This window comes from Castor canadensis, chromosome 15 (assembly GCF_047511655.1).
Source record: "Castor canadensis chromosome 15, mCasCan1.hap1v2, whole genome shotgun sequence".
NCBI lineage: Eukaryota > Metazoa > Chordata > Mammalia > Rodentia > Castoridae > Castor > Castor canadensis.
Window position 1 is genome coordinate 58737122 of NC_133400.1, and position 14860 is coordinate 58751981.

Sequence of the window (14860 nt, forward strand, 5' to 3'; positions counted from 1 at the left end):
AATTGTCCAAAGGGGTTTCATTGTTATACTTCCATAAATGCATATAATGTACTTTGATCAAATTCACCCCCCTATGACTCTTTCTTATTCTCCTCCCCTTTTTCTAAACAATTTTATGTAGTTCTTATTTTTAATAACTCACTGAAGAAAAAGAAATATCAACAGCTTCCATCTCTGAATTCTTAATATCAGGCACTTTAATTTTAGTATCTTAAAGAATGAAAGTAATGATTATTATTTTTTTTTGCAGTACTGGGGATCAAACCCAGGGATTTGTGTATGCTAGCAAGTGCTGAACATTGAGCTACATCCTCAGACCTTGTTTCTTCTCTTATATTTATTTCTAGTAGTTGATGAAATTATCAACTTTCTTTTCTTTCACTCAGCAAGTTTTGCTAACTATATCAAGTAAATATTTCTCAAGCCTGTTGATTTTATTTTACAAGTGTTCTACTATTACTATTTATCACACACCTAAAATAAAACTAAAACTTCTTTTTCTTATTCCTAGTCCCCAGATCTAACTTCTACAAGGTGGCTGAAATTATTTTTCTTTTTTTTTTTGCACAAGAAGTTGGATTTATTATTTCTGACAACTGCATAGTATCTTCTATTTTGTCCATTTTCCTAGCACCAAAAATTTGAAGTACAATTTTTTTAAATAACATAACATTCTGAAGTGACCAGAAGTTTTTTTAAAAATTGCACATATAGATCTTAAAAATCATTCCAAGCAAGATACTATCTTTACCTTTATAAATCTTTGCATAAAAAAAAAATCAAGGCATCCAAATTTTCATTTTATTCTACATTTTAAAATATTTCCCTTGTTATCTTTAAAAGGTTTTCATCCATTCAAAAATATCCTGAAGCCCAACTGTGTAGTTTAAGACAGAAGAGGATTTTTAGGAGCATCTGAAATCACTTTTCCTTTTTGGTGGTACCAGGGTTTGAACTCAGGGCCTCACATTTGCTAAGCAGGCACCTCACTACTTGAGCCATGCCACTGACCCAAAGTACCTGAACTAAGCACTGTCCTGACTGAAGCGACATAAGAACTCAATCAGAGTCCTTGTGGGCCTCCCAGTCATGCCTTTCCACAGGTATGGAACCTCATCTTTATTGGTCATCACACCTGCTATGTCTGAATGTGCCCACTTAGGATGAGTCACGAATTCCTTGAGGAATGCTGCAGCTGTACACGCTCCTGCAGATCTGTATTTTCCAATGTTATTAACATCGGCAAGTTGGCAATCTTTAACCTGTCTTGTATAATGCTCAAAGAGAGGCATCCTCCAGACACGGTCCCCTGTTTCAATGCTGGCCTCAAAGAGTTTGTTCCACAGCCAGGATGAATTAGTAAAGACCCCAGTGGCACCTGACCCCAGAGCTATGTCCATGGCACCTGTTAGAGTGGCAGCATTGATGATGGCCTTGGGATTAAAGGTGTGTGCATAACAGAGCGGGTCAGCCAGGATGAGTCGCCCCTCTGCATCAGTGTTATCAACCTGGATGGTCTTCCCGTTCCTGGCTCTAATGACATCCCCAGGCTTGTTGGCCTTGCCAACAATATTAATGGGCAAACTGAGCATGGCAGCAGACACGATGGCTGAGCATATGGTTGCAGCTCCTCCCATGTCAAGCCTCATGAGGTCCATATTTGTAGAGGGCTTGATGGAGATACCACCACCGTCAAAGGTAATTCCCTTTCTGACCAGGACAAGGGGTGCTTCACTTTCAGTGGAGCTGCCTGTATAGTGGATTTCCAAGAAGACCGGAGGCTCATCAGACCCTTTGGTCATGCTTAGAAATGAACCCATTTCCTGCTGCTCAATCCAAGACATGGGTCTGATATGAACCTTTGTTTTACTACTGGCACTTTTGAGTTTCTTCTCAATAATTTCAGCAAATCTGGTTGGCGTCATCTCATTGGCTGGTGTCTCCATCAAGTGGTGAGCCAAGTTCTGCCCAGAAGCAAAGAGGACTTCTCTTTATCAGGCTTCCTGATCCCCACTTCTGTAGAGCTTCACAGATACAGCCATCTTCTTTTTCTGCTTTAGGTCATCATATTCATAGAGCCCAAGCATAGCTCCTTCTGTGGCAGCCTGAGGATCTCCACAGGGATCCATTTCACAGACAACAGCTCCAGGTCCTGAACCTGCCTGCACCCAGCTGCGATAGCAGTTCTGATGTTTTCTTTGTCTTCGTGCCAGTTCTGCTGGTCATCTACTCCAGCTGTCCTTTTGCCAAGGCCAACAACCACCAAGCTGGGGAAGTCCTGATGTAGACCATAAAAGACTCGGGTTTTGCCTGCCTTCAGAGGTGGTCCAGATATGTTCAAAATTTCTCTAAGCTTTCCAGCCACTGACTTATCAAAATCCTCTCCTGCACTTGTAAACTGTGGCACACCATCTTCTTTGTCTTTGGAATAGATTCCTAAAACAAGACCCTTCATCATGGCTGCAGCTGTGAGACCCTGGCCCCAGAGACACCCCACTCCTAGATGTCTGACAGTGACTCCTGAAGTTATTTTTGTAAAATTAAATATAACCATGTCATTTTGCTACAAAACACATTCTACAGTTCCCTATTACATGTGAGAAAAAGGCCCAGTGCTTTAACACAGCACCCATTCCTATAAGCAAGTTTATCCCTATGGATCACCTCATGTTCTAATACCCATCCAGTTGTAATTATCTATTCACCCTGTTTCTTTGTGGCATTATCTTCTTTTAAAATGACAAATATTTTCCTCCTTCAAATGACTAAGTCCTAATCATCCTTTATGGCTTCCCAAAATCTCCCTAACTTCCTCAGGCAGAATAAATTTGTCCATTTTATAAATTCATTGCTAATTACAAATACCTTCATTATGTGATACACTGTATTAAAGTGATTCATAATGTGTTTGTAAACTGTGAATTTCATATGCACAACAAAATTGTACAGTGTTCATTTTGGTGTTCCCAGAATCTGGAATATAATAAAACTTGTATTGAAATATCACTCACTATGGAATTTTTTCCAAGTTTACCATTACAAAATTATATAACCAAAAAAAATTAAACTATAAGTCTCAAGTGTTAGTATAGTTATAAAATCCTCTAAAGGTCAAACAGCTATACAACATTATCACCTTCAATTTTTTGCTCTACAGGTACATAACTTTCCAGTGCTATTGGTCTTCTTCTTTATCCCTGTTAAAGAATCAATAACAAAAGGTTTTAATATATCAAAAAATAAGAGTTTAAATTCCTCACCATGATGCCCCAGGGATTTCCCGAGTTCCTTGAGGAAGCAGTGTGGTGCCCATGTGGGGGCCTTAGAAGGCAAGAGCTGTAGGCTCTTTGCTGAGGGCACCAGAGCCATGCACTATGGCATCAATTCAGAACAGATCCAGGTCAAGGTCCAGTCCTACTACCTTGCATGCTTGCTGGGCTTCCAGCACCACGTGTTGCTGCAGGCACTGCCCTGGATAGAGGTTCCAGGTGAGCAGAGGGCACAGGTACAAGAGGAACTGCACGCTGGGCACTGGAGGGTGGGCATTGTGATGAGTCTGAGGTGCTTGCTGCCCAGCCTTACTGAAGTGAGCTTGAACTCTCTAAGAACAGCCTCTTAGGGTCCCTGCATAACACCAAGGTCAAGCTGTCAAACCTAGACCAGGCAGAGCTGGTGGACTTGGTGCAGTGGGACGGACCCGATCCTCTTCCACTACCAAATTGCCAACTTCGATTGGATCCCAAGCAACATCTTCAGCCTGCAGTGGGACTCACGAGTTATGCAGCCCACCATGAGCAATCTGCCCCGCGAGCCGGGCTGGGCACTGGTCTTTCTGGAAGATGTGGTGGGCTTGAATATCAGGTGGCATACATGTGGGACAAGAATAACAAGCCGCAGTTGCAGTCAGCGTGCATGTTCCACAAGCCTACTGCCCGGTGAGTCCTGAAACTTCACTGTGGTCAAGGCACTGCAGCTGGCTTCTGCACCTCTACCTCAGTCCAGAAACTCCCTTCTCAGAGCAGGGTAGGCTTGCCAACTCCCAAGCTCAACTGCTGCAGAGCCGCCTTGCCAAACACATTTTGCCTCACAAGGCCAACTAAGGCTACCAGCGTGGAACTAAACATTACCCTTAGCAAGAGGGGGAGACCCAGACTGAGGTGACCTCTGCCACAAACTGGGACCAACAGGCCAATGCGCAGTTACTGGCTTGAGGACAAAGGTGTCTGTAAACTTTTCCATCCACCTGACCTTTCCTTTTAATTCCAGGCTATGTCCTTTCCAACTTCTGGGAGGAGGAACTCACTGAGGCTCCAAGCTAAACATTCCCTTCAGCCAGTATGAAAGATTCATTTCTTTGTCCCCATGGAAAGTGGATCAGAAGAAACTGGCTGTGGAGAACTAACCACCCCAACTCCCCTTTCTAAAAAGAAAACTTTCCTTTGAACCATTCAACTAATTCTGAAATTTCCTACCAAATGAAGCAATGGTGGGCCCAGCAAGGCTGTGACATTGGCTGGCTCAGCCCTCTTCCTGTGTTCCCTTTGTTCCAGCACCATTATGGTGGCTCACTGTTCAGAGCAGGGTACTGCTCCCAATAGTACAAAGACAGTAAGACCTCCTCAGTGCCCTGGGTGTTCCTGCACACCCTGACACAATTCCTTATTTCCTTTATCAAATTTGAGTTATTTTTAATATTATTCTTATTTGTAGCTATAGTCAAAAGCTGTTATACTTTACAAATTCTTATACTTATATGGACTCTCACATACTAGTAGAACTATAGCCAAATGAGAGTAATTTTACATGTTAACTGTTATTAAATCTTCAGTTTACTATTTTGAAATATAAAAAACTTTAAGCAAGTCAAATAACAATACAGACAACTCAAAATATTTGCAAGAGTAATTATAGAATAATTGTTACACCTATTTTTTCTAAGATTACCCTTACTCTGACATATTATAGAAAGAATAATTTGTTCTCCAAGACTATGACTCTCAATGGAGCTACTGTTCTTTAATCTAGATGTGAAAAACTTAGTCACTTTTGGTATCTGAAGCCCTTTGGAATAACCTTGTATTCTAAAAAGAAATGGGTAGAGGAGAGAGTCAGAAAGTTTCATAGAATAAGATGACATACTATAATGAATATTCAAGGTCATAAATCTAGTTAAAGGAAGTTCAACAATGAGTGTCCAAAACCATAGTAAAAAAACCTAGAAACAGTAAATATAAATAAAAATATTTGTATATATGAAGCATAGGGGCCATTGAGAGTATCAGGAAGTTTTCAAAAGGTAAAACAAAGATCCATCCATGTAAATGTGTTCAGTTTTTATCATGGGAGAGAAATCATGACAAGTAAAACAAACAAATAAATAAAAAACAAAGTCAAGAAAAAGGCCTGAGGTGTGGAAAGAAAAATTCTAGCATAAGGAATTCCAGCTTGAGTATTCATTTTTTTTAATCTTAATCCAATTCCAGGTAATGACTACTACCTGGAATTGGATTAAGATTTTAAAAAAAGCAGGAAGTAAATGTTGAACACTTTATGGGAAATCTTAAATTAAATGTAGGGAAGGTATAGACAGGGATATAGACTTGGGGGAGAAGGGGATCAGGAGACTTAAGGGAACTATATTTGCATCCCACTGAAGAATCATTAATTATAAATTAAGTACAAAAAGTGATGTATCAACTAGTTACAAGTGTCAATTTATTGCCTCTCAACTTAAAATCTATTCTTCAGTGTCTTACTTGTAGTAGTAGAGTATTTCTTCCTTGACAGGTGACATAATACCACCTTTTATCAGTACAATGTCCTAGGCAGGCACTGGAGGAAGGAGAAACTACCGCATTTGTCTTTGCTTACTACTATGACGGTGTGTGATATACCTAGCAGGGTCCAATCTCAGGAAGTTTAAATGGCATCGCATTTCATGATGGCTTCTTGACAAGTTCTGTGGTGATGAATAGCATCACCAGAATTTTTTAGCACAATTTCCCATTGAAGAATCCTTGTGGACAGCTTCCCAATAAGAGGTACAACATCTCCCTGGTAGATGTCTTTTCCCACCACCACGGAAGCTAGCTTCCAATGTATGACTCACTGGCAGATCTCCAGTGAGATTAATCTTCATCACAGAACACCAGCAAAGTTCCCTGCCACATATGGATGAGAACTCTTTCCTCTTCAGAAGGTCTGGAACTTAGTCCTGGGTGAAGAAGAGGGGATCAGGGACATTCAGATTTGTTCCTTTCTATTTGTTTTTCCATCCTAAAGGAAGAAGCTGTTCTCTCTATCTACAATTCCTATAATAGGAAGTAACCTTTTGTAGGTATACTTCTATTATAGAAATTCTTTATATAAGTCTTTCCCTAATCAAATTGTCATATTATTTATGTCTCTAGATAAAACTGACATATGATATTTCCCTGGAGGGATTTAGTTGAAAATAAATCCTTTCATGCAAGACAGATGATGGTATGGGACTAAATACATAGTGGAAGTGACAGCTGTGAGAATTCATCAAAGACACCTATGGACACTCGTTCCAGCAGGACAACTCTGAAAAGGTGAAATTATAGGTTCATCCAACATTTCAATGTGCAGTTCACCATACACTCTGATAGTTTCATCATATTTCTGTTCGTTCATCATGGGGACAGATATTACCCTCAACACATGTACCAATAATAAAACCTCATCAGTAAAAAGGTTATTCTAAGATATTCAAATGTTAGCAGGCCTAAGAAGCCCTTAAAAGAGTCTGTTAAAAAGGTAGATTCCTAATACAAACACACACATTCTAATCTAGTAATATAAATTTATAAGAAATATAAATTGTTTAAATGAATGATTTTGAAAATGAAGAAGTTTGGTGAACAACAAAGTAAATAATGTGAATGGAAGTACAGACCAAGGGTAATACAAATAAAAGTCAAAGAATTTGGAGGCCAGTGTTTGGCCTCCAATCATGTACCATGAATGAATGTAACAAAAAGAGAGGAAGACAAAAATGTTAATGAATCAGAATGAAATCACCTGCCTAGAAAGTGTAAGACCCTGAGTTCAAACACCAGTACTGCCAAAAATAAAATGAAAATAGGTTCATAGATTTAAAAAATAAGAAGGCAGAATATGAGCTGAAATTTTGCAAGAGGGTGGAAAAATAGAAGACTTTGGCGAACCTCACTACTCTGTGAATATATTAACCAATATGCCATAGTCAAAGAACTACTACACGTTTCCAGTGGCAGTTATGTCAACTCTAAACAAAAGTGTGTACAGACTATGAAAGTCTTCTACTCTGGGCCGAAAGGAAAAATAATGAGAAGGCTCTAAGGGATAGATACAGTTTCTCTATTTACCCTTTAATTTTATACTCCAAGTGAGTATGCCTCTTCTCTTTAAAGAACCCAAGCTTTAAGATTATTGAGTTAGAATAAATTGTAGACATTAACAGGGGAAGACTGGAATAGCAGCTAATCACTAAAGCTACCATGGAAATCATCTTTTATGTTAGTGTTATATAGAGAGTCTAGTCTCTTCCAAAATAGAAATAAAAATGCTTGAAGAGACCAGTGTTTTCCAACTAGTGTTAAAGTATTTAAAATATCAAAAGTCCTAAAGAATAATATTAAAATAGCATATTAACTTTAGAGAAAATCAACAATTTTATGTCTGTGTGCTATTTAAATATACAAATTTTTTTAAGTTGATAAATGTTCTCTAGTAACTCTTTCATGAAAATTAGGAAAAGAAAAATTGTTAAATTTCCATTATTCAATTTTAGTAGAAAGAATATGTCAATCAGACTTGGAGTACTAGATCTGAGCATGACTATATCATGTAAATCATGAGAAACACTTTTTTCCTTTATTGTTGTGAAGGGTGGAGGTACATTGTGGCATTTATGTAGGTTCTTACAATGTATCAAGTATATGATACTTGATATATTCATCTCCTCAACCATTCTCATTCATCACCTCCCCTGCCTCCGTTTAGAGGGAGTAATTTCAACAGGTATCATTTTTACATTTATTACATGCATATAAATTTTATTTTACTGTATTCATCCTCCTATCCTTTTTGCCTAATACCTACCCCATCCCACTGGTGCAAATCCTCCCCCTTGGGCATGACTTGATCTACTTTCCTGTTTTCTGATTTTGTAGGAGAAAAAAAGAGAACATGAAAAATTTGGCATTTTAGGTAGAAAAAAAGTAGCTACACAGGAGATTCCTGAGAAACATTTTTTATCCACTAATTCTTATGCAAACTAAAAGATTATAAGTAACAATTGGTAAGCAAAAATTAACTTATACACACTTCAAATTCGTTTTCAAATAGTTCAAAATATTAAGCAGGAGACAATATGCTTTGCCTCCTCTACTTGATTGACATATTGCTGAAACCACGTTTTTAAAGAAGAAGGAAAAAAAAGAAAAAGTTAGTGAGTAGTTAAACTTAATGACAAGTTCAACTCCTGCAATGCATGGAAGGTGAGTATGTGGTCATTCCTATGATTTCTTATCCATGAAGTATCAGTTCTGACCCAAGCATCACTTAGGGCTCAGAACATGGCTGAACACAAAAATTAAAACATACCATGCAGAAAATTTAGGATTTCTCTCACGTCCTTAAAACCTAGAAACATTTTCTTCATTTACATGTAATCCTCTATTAATTTTAGTAAGCTTAAGCTTTAATATACTAGACATATTTTAAAAAGAGAGTCCAAAATCTCAAAAATAAAGTTCTAATTAATATATTTAAAAATAAAATTCTACATGATGTACATTATAATATTTAAGTCTTACAATTTCCAATCATCAAAATGTACTAACCATTAAATATAACTTCATAAATGTATTTCAATATCACACTATTGTATTGAGAGGTAATGCTTTAGTTCATTATGTAAAGATGATTTACTGCTTTGTAACTTACAACTTTAGAACAAAAATACATAATCCATTGTCCCAGAGTCACTTATGATGCTGCTGGATCCATAGGGAACACAGAGAAACAGGCAGTTTTTTTGTAAATTATGTGAACATATGTTCGTTGTGCTGGGGAATTCATTGTCACAATTCTGAATAGTCTTACATTTACACTGGTTTGATTATTCCCACCATCTCCCCAACTTGACCTCCTCCTAGCCTCACTTAAAGCAATTCTAAGAGGTTTCACTGTTCTATTTTATGTATGCCTCTGCAGGCCATTAATCATATTCCTGTAACCTTCATCTCATTGATTCACCCCCCTCTTCTGCAAGTACCCTGCTGTGCACTGTACCTACTTTCCAGACCTATATTTCCTTATTAATTCCAAAGCCAATGTTCAAAGGGATTTCTCTGTGTGTATACTTTACTTTGGTCAGTTCAACTCCTTTAGAGAAACAGGCAGTTTTAAATAGGTGCATGAACACTTCCAACATTCAGAGAAGAATAACCAGGCATTAATTAATATCTACATCCTTGTTTTTCCCTGCAATGGATTAGTCTTCAAACCTATTGTCCTGACTTTTCTGCTGCATGAGGGTCAGAATTATGACAATCTTGCATCTGGAACCTTGCCTTCGTGGCATAGGAAATTCATAGGACTCTGGAAATGTACATAGACATATGGACATTTCTTCCTTCAATGAACTACAGAGAGAACAAAGGGTCCAACTAATTGAGCGGTCTCTCACAACTGATCCGAAGTGGCATTTACTAGACCGTGGGCATGGCAAAGATCAAATCAGTGAGTTGAAAAAATGTGCAGCCTGATCAAGAGTATAGGCATTTGCCACAGACCCTCTCCCTCCTTCACATAGAGTGACTGGGAGATCAACTCCCAGCATCTCCCTGAGAAAAGAAGGAATTGGACCTTCCACCTAACACCCCAAGTTTTCCCTCTGTTTCTCATAGAATCAGATTCTGTCTTGTTTACTTCAGGGCACTGGCAGTACTTGGCACCCTATACTCTCCTGGAGGACACAGAAATTTTGCAATTTGAGAAAAGACAAATGTTTGGGAGTGTGGCTGATAAGTGAAGTTCATTTCCAAAGGCCTTTGGCACTACAAGGCCACTTCTCTGGTATCAATTTTCTGTGTTAGACATTTTTCATCACTGTGACAAATTACCTTACATAAATATTCTAATGAAGTTATTACTTGTTTTGCTTCACCGTATCAGAGGTAACAGTCCACGTCAGCTTGCTGCATTCCTTCTGCCTGTGAGGAGGCAGAATATGATGACTGAGGACTTGGTGGAGCAGAAACATTTACCTCATAGCAGCCAGGGAGCAGAGAGGAAGAAGGGATAACCTTATATATTTTTCAAATCCATGCCCCCAGTGGCCTACTTCTTTCAACTAGAGACCACTTTCTAAAGTTTCCACCACTTTCCAAAGTAGTACCATTAGCTCTTGAATACACGTTCAACACATGAGCCTCTGAGGGCCATTTCCTATCCAACACATAACATATATGGAGATAGATTATCAAAAATAAAGGGGGAAAATAATACAGTTCAAAACTAATTATCAGATACTTCAATATAAAACTTTTAAAAAGAACAACATCTAAAGAGAAGATGATATGGAAAGAACTTGAGTAACAGTAGGAATCACCTATAATCAGCAGACATACATAGAACAGAACACTCCATCCAGCAGCAGTAGAACATGCATTTTTCTAAGTGCAAGTGGAATATGCCAGGATATGTTAAGGCCATGAATAAGCCTCAATAAAGTTAGAAAGATTGAAATGGTGATAGTTATGTTTTCTGATCATAAAGGAATGAAGCTAGGGTTCATAAAAAACTGAAAAATTTACAAATATGAGGAAATTAAGCAGATCCTCAAACAACTAGAAGTAATGGAAAAAAACATGAAGGAATCTATAAAGTACTGATAGATGATTTTTGGCACCCTCGACTCTCCTGGAGGACACAGAAATGTTGCATGCTGATGACTAAGAACAAAAATATATCCTACTGTTATGATCTGCATCTGCATTGCCACCCAAAGGCTATATGTAAAGGCAAGCTTCCAAGATTTTGGAATGAGATTGGATCAGAGGGCTTTTATGTTATCAATGGATTGATCCATTGATGGATTGATAACTGTATGAACTATTAGAAGGTGACAAAACTTAGAAGGTGGAATTTAGTTGAAAACAGTGAGTCCATGAAGCCATGCCCTTGGGAGGTTATATCTTGTCTTTGGCCTCTTTCTTCCCTCCTCCTGCCCCCCCCCTTCTTCTTTCCTCAACAAAGTGACCATGAACTAAGACCTTGGAACCCATGAGCCAAAATAAAACTCTCTTTCATTTAAATTGTTTCTATCACAAATTTTGTCACAATAAACAAAGCTAACACACCTACCAAAAGTGATGAATTTCAGCAAATATCAGTGTCCAGAAGAAAATATACACCTGTAAATAGCTATATTAAAAAGAAGAAAGTTTTAATTTTACTCTTAAGAAATTAAGTAGGCCATGAGATCCATCCTCTGGCAACAAGGGCTGCACTCTCACCCTTTCCCTTCTGCCCTGGAAGATCATCAGTGTCCTACAGGGACCCTGGGCTCCTAGGCTTGGCTCCCCTGAGCAATAGCCAGTAGAGCGACCTTGGTTTACTGCTCTCCCTCCCTCACTCCCATGTTCTGTCTGTTCCACCACAGTGCAGCCTCAGTCTTCCACTGCCACTGAGGCCTGCCACAGCACCGAATTCTGTACCCACCATCCAGAGGTGACCTCCCTCCTGCCCTCATGATGTGGCCCAAGGTCAGCTGATGCTGCTGGTGTTCATGGCCACACTGCTAATCGTACTGCAGCTGATGGCCTGTGGCTGGCATTTTGTATGACATCTATTCTCATCTAAATTTGTTTGTATCCTAGGAGGGAGACCATGGGTCCTATGGGTCTGAAATGGAAAAAGATCATCAGCCTCTCCACACGGGATAAAATCAGGGCACCTACTGATGAAGGTGCTGACCCCAGGCACCATACAGGACAGACGGAATTGTGAACTTCTGTCTTCAGTGACAGAGGTCATTTTAAAGTGAATGAAGGAATTGAAAAATTTGTACTTGGATTTAATATTCAAGTTCAAAAAGCATTTGCATGTTAGTCCTGTAGAAATACAGGGAATTAAAACCAAATTGAACCACTGAAAAATTCATCTTAAAGAGTCTTTTGCTTCTCTCTCTGCTTAACATGCTTGTGGTTTAGTTCTTGGGCATTTTTTGTTTGTTTTGCAATGACAGGAATCTGTTAAGCATTTCAGGCAGGAAAGGAAACATTTTGTTAGTTGTGAAACATACTTTTTCCTTTACATTTTCACTTTCTGAAATTGGGATGCATCTCATTACTGTCAGCCAGGTGATAGCCATGTCCTCATCCTAGTTTGTGCATGTGTGGATTTACAGCTCATTGTATTATCATCCTTTTAAATGTGTATTCTTGGTATCAAACATATCAGCTTGAGTTGGAATTTAAAAATGTCTTCAAGAAGGTTACATTATGATTCAGCATTGAAAGGAAAGGTTATTGCATATGCAGAAAAGCAAGGAAGCAGAGCCTCGGGGCAGAGACACATTTGATATTAGTGAAGCAAATATTCATCCTTGAAAGAATAACTGAAATTCCATAATTTGTTGCAAGAAAACAACAAAATAATTTTTGGGATGTAAGAAAGGAAAATACTCACAAGTAGATGAAGCTGTATTATGTTATGTTAGTAAGATGTGCTCAAAATGATTGTCTATCATACACCAAACATTGCAGTTGAAGGCGGGAGAAATTGCCATGATCTTTGGAATCAGTAAGACAAAATTCGAAGCAACAAGAACCTGATGTGACTTATTCATTCAAGCAGCAGAATTGTCATTATGACATCAAACAGCATTTAATCCAAAGCTTCCTGCTGCCATTAGACAGAAGGGAGGTTTGGAGCACTCTTTCAAGAAAGGCTGAATCACCAGTTCTCTTGACACTCAGGACCCTGTGTGGGAAAATGCAGACATTGGTGATTGTGATTTGAAAAGCGATTCAGAAGACTATGAAGTTACAGTTAAAACTTTCGCAATTTGTTTCACACATTCTTTAGTATGCACAAAATAGGTGTGAAAAAAATCTGTTTAATTTTTAAAGCCCTATTTAAAATAAACATTTTCTGTGATACAGGCCTGTGTCAAAGTTTAATGGGCAGTAGTTTTTCTTAGTGATGCAATAGTGCATTTTACCCAATTAAAGGGTTCTCAGAATAAGCAAACACAGTAACCCTGTTGAACAACTTTTACTGATACTGTGGCCCTTTGGACATCCTAAAAGGGAATTCAGAGAACTTTGTATATTTGCTGGGGAAGATACCCAGCAGAGCTGAGTCTTCATTGACTTATTGGATTTACTGTGATTGTGTACACCAAAATAAATGATATTGTTTCTAGCATTAATTTAATGTGTCATATATGAGGTAAATATCACATTATGATGGCCATTAGAAAAATAATTAATGCTCCAAAGCATCTTGATACTGGGAGGATATTTACATTAGATTTGTTCATATTGTGATGCTTTGAGCTCTGAGTTCTTTTTTATGTTTGTGTTTTGTCATGGATATCTAAGTTTCAGATGCTAATAGTTGCTGAAAAACTTTAGCTGTTGAGCTTTCTGTTGTGTCAGTATTAAAAAATGATTGCCGATGTAACCCTACCAACAAAAATCTGTAGTTAGTACAAAACTCTTATTTTCCAAAACATATTTTCTATTTTATTGTTTTGCTGGGTCGGGGTATTGAGGCATTTACAAATTTTCTTACAATATAGCAAATGTAACATATTTGATTTCATCTCCTCCATCATTCTCCTTTACATCCTCTTCCCTCAATTCCTGGAATAGTTTCAACAGTACCATTTTTCCATTTACATAAATGTATTCACAGTGTTATTTTCACTATATTCACCCTTTCATGCCATTCCTCACCTCCTCCCACTGCCACTTGTATTAACCATTCCAGACAGGATATGTTCCACCTGGAATTTTATAAATGAAAAAGATAACATTTTTGTTTGTTTAAGATAGCTACACAGGGATTTCCTTGTGACATTTCCATGTATATATGTTATATAAGCTGAATTGGTTCATGTTCTTTTTTTTCTTCTTTCTACCTTTGTCCCCTTTTTATGGTGATTTCAACAGGTTTAAAAATTCTGTGTTCATTCTTGTATAGAGTACATCAATCATATTCACCTTCTTAACTTCCTTCTTTTATCCTCCCCCTCTCTTACGTGACCTCCCCTTAGCAAGTCACGGTCAAAATAATCCATGTAAAGATATACATGTTGAGCATTATTTATTACCATCTAGACTTGAAGATTACCTTATTTTATAGGATATTTCTAAATCTACTTAACTTGGGAAAATCTCTAAAATTATATCAATATTCTCAATTGGGGAGAGTAAAAAGAAATTACTGATGCCATTAGGAAGAGTCTACAAACTAACCCTTTGTTTTAAACCTTTTGTGCAGCCCACTCACCATCATATGTATTTCTAAGGCTACTAAGAGAGGGAAGAGAAATAGTTGTTAATACAGAATTGTTTATGTGGCATGATATTTTTGTCCCTTTTCCTGTTTTGTTTTAGTGTTTTTGTAGTTGAGTTTAACAGACTGCATCCCAAGTACATGTCAGCCTTCCAGTGAGAAGAGGATAAGCCTGTGGTTAATTTTAAGTTTAAAAGGTAATGAGCATTAAAAACACATGGAAATACTACAATGTTGCATGAACCGTTCAAGAAAATGATGGTGATAAGTATGCTGTTTTTTAGGATTCTAAAATTGAAGATTCAGGTAGAATTTTGTATTT

At 37.9% G+C, this 14860-nt stretch overlaps 2 pseudogenes; one reads left to right on the forward strand and one right to left on the reverse strand.

The window, feature by feature from the left end:
- Positions 1 to 532: 532 nt before the first annotated feature.
- On the reverse strand, positions 533 to 2525 carry LOC141417474 (cytosol aminopeptidase pseudogene; annotated as a pseudogene).
- Positions 2526 to 3346: 821 nt separating this feature from the next.
- On the forward strand, positions 3347 to 4100 carry LOC141417260 (four-jointed box protein 1-like; annotated as a pseudogene).
- The last annotated feature ends 10760 nt before the right edge of the window (positions 4101 to 14860 follow it).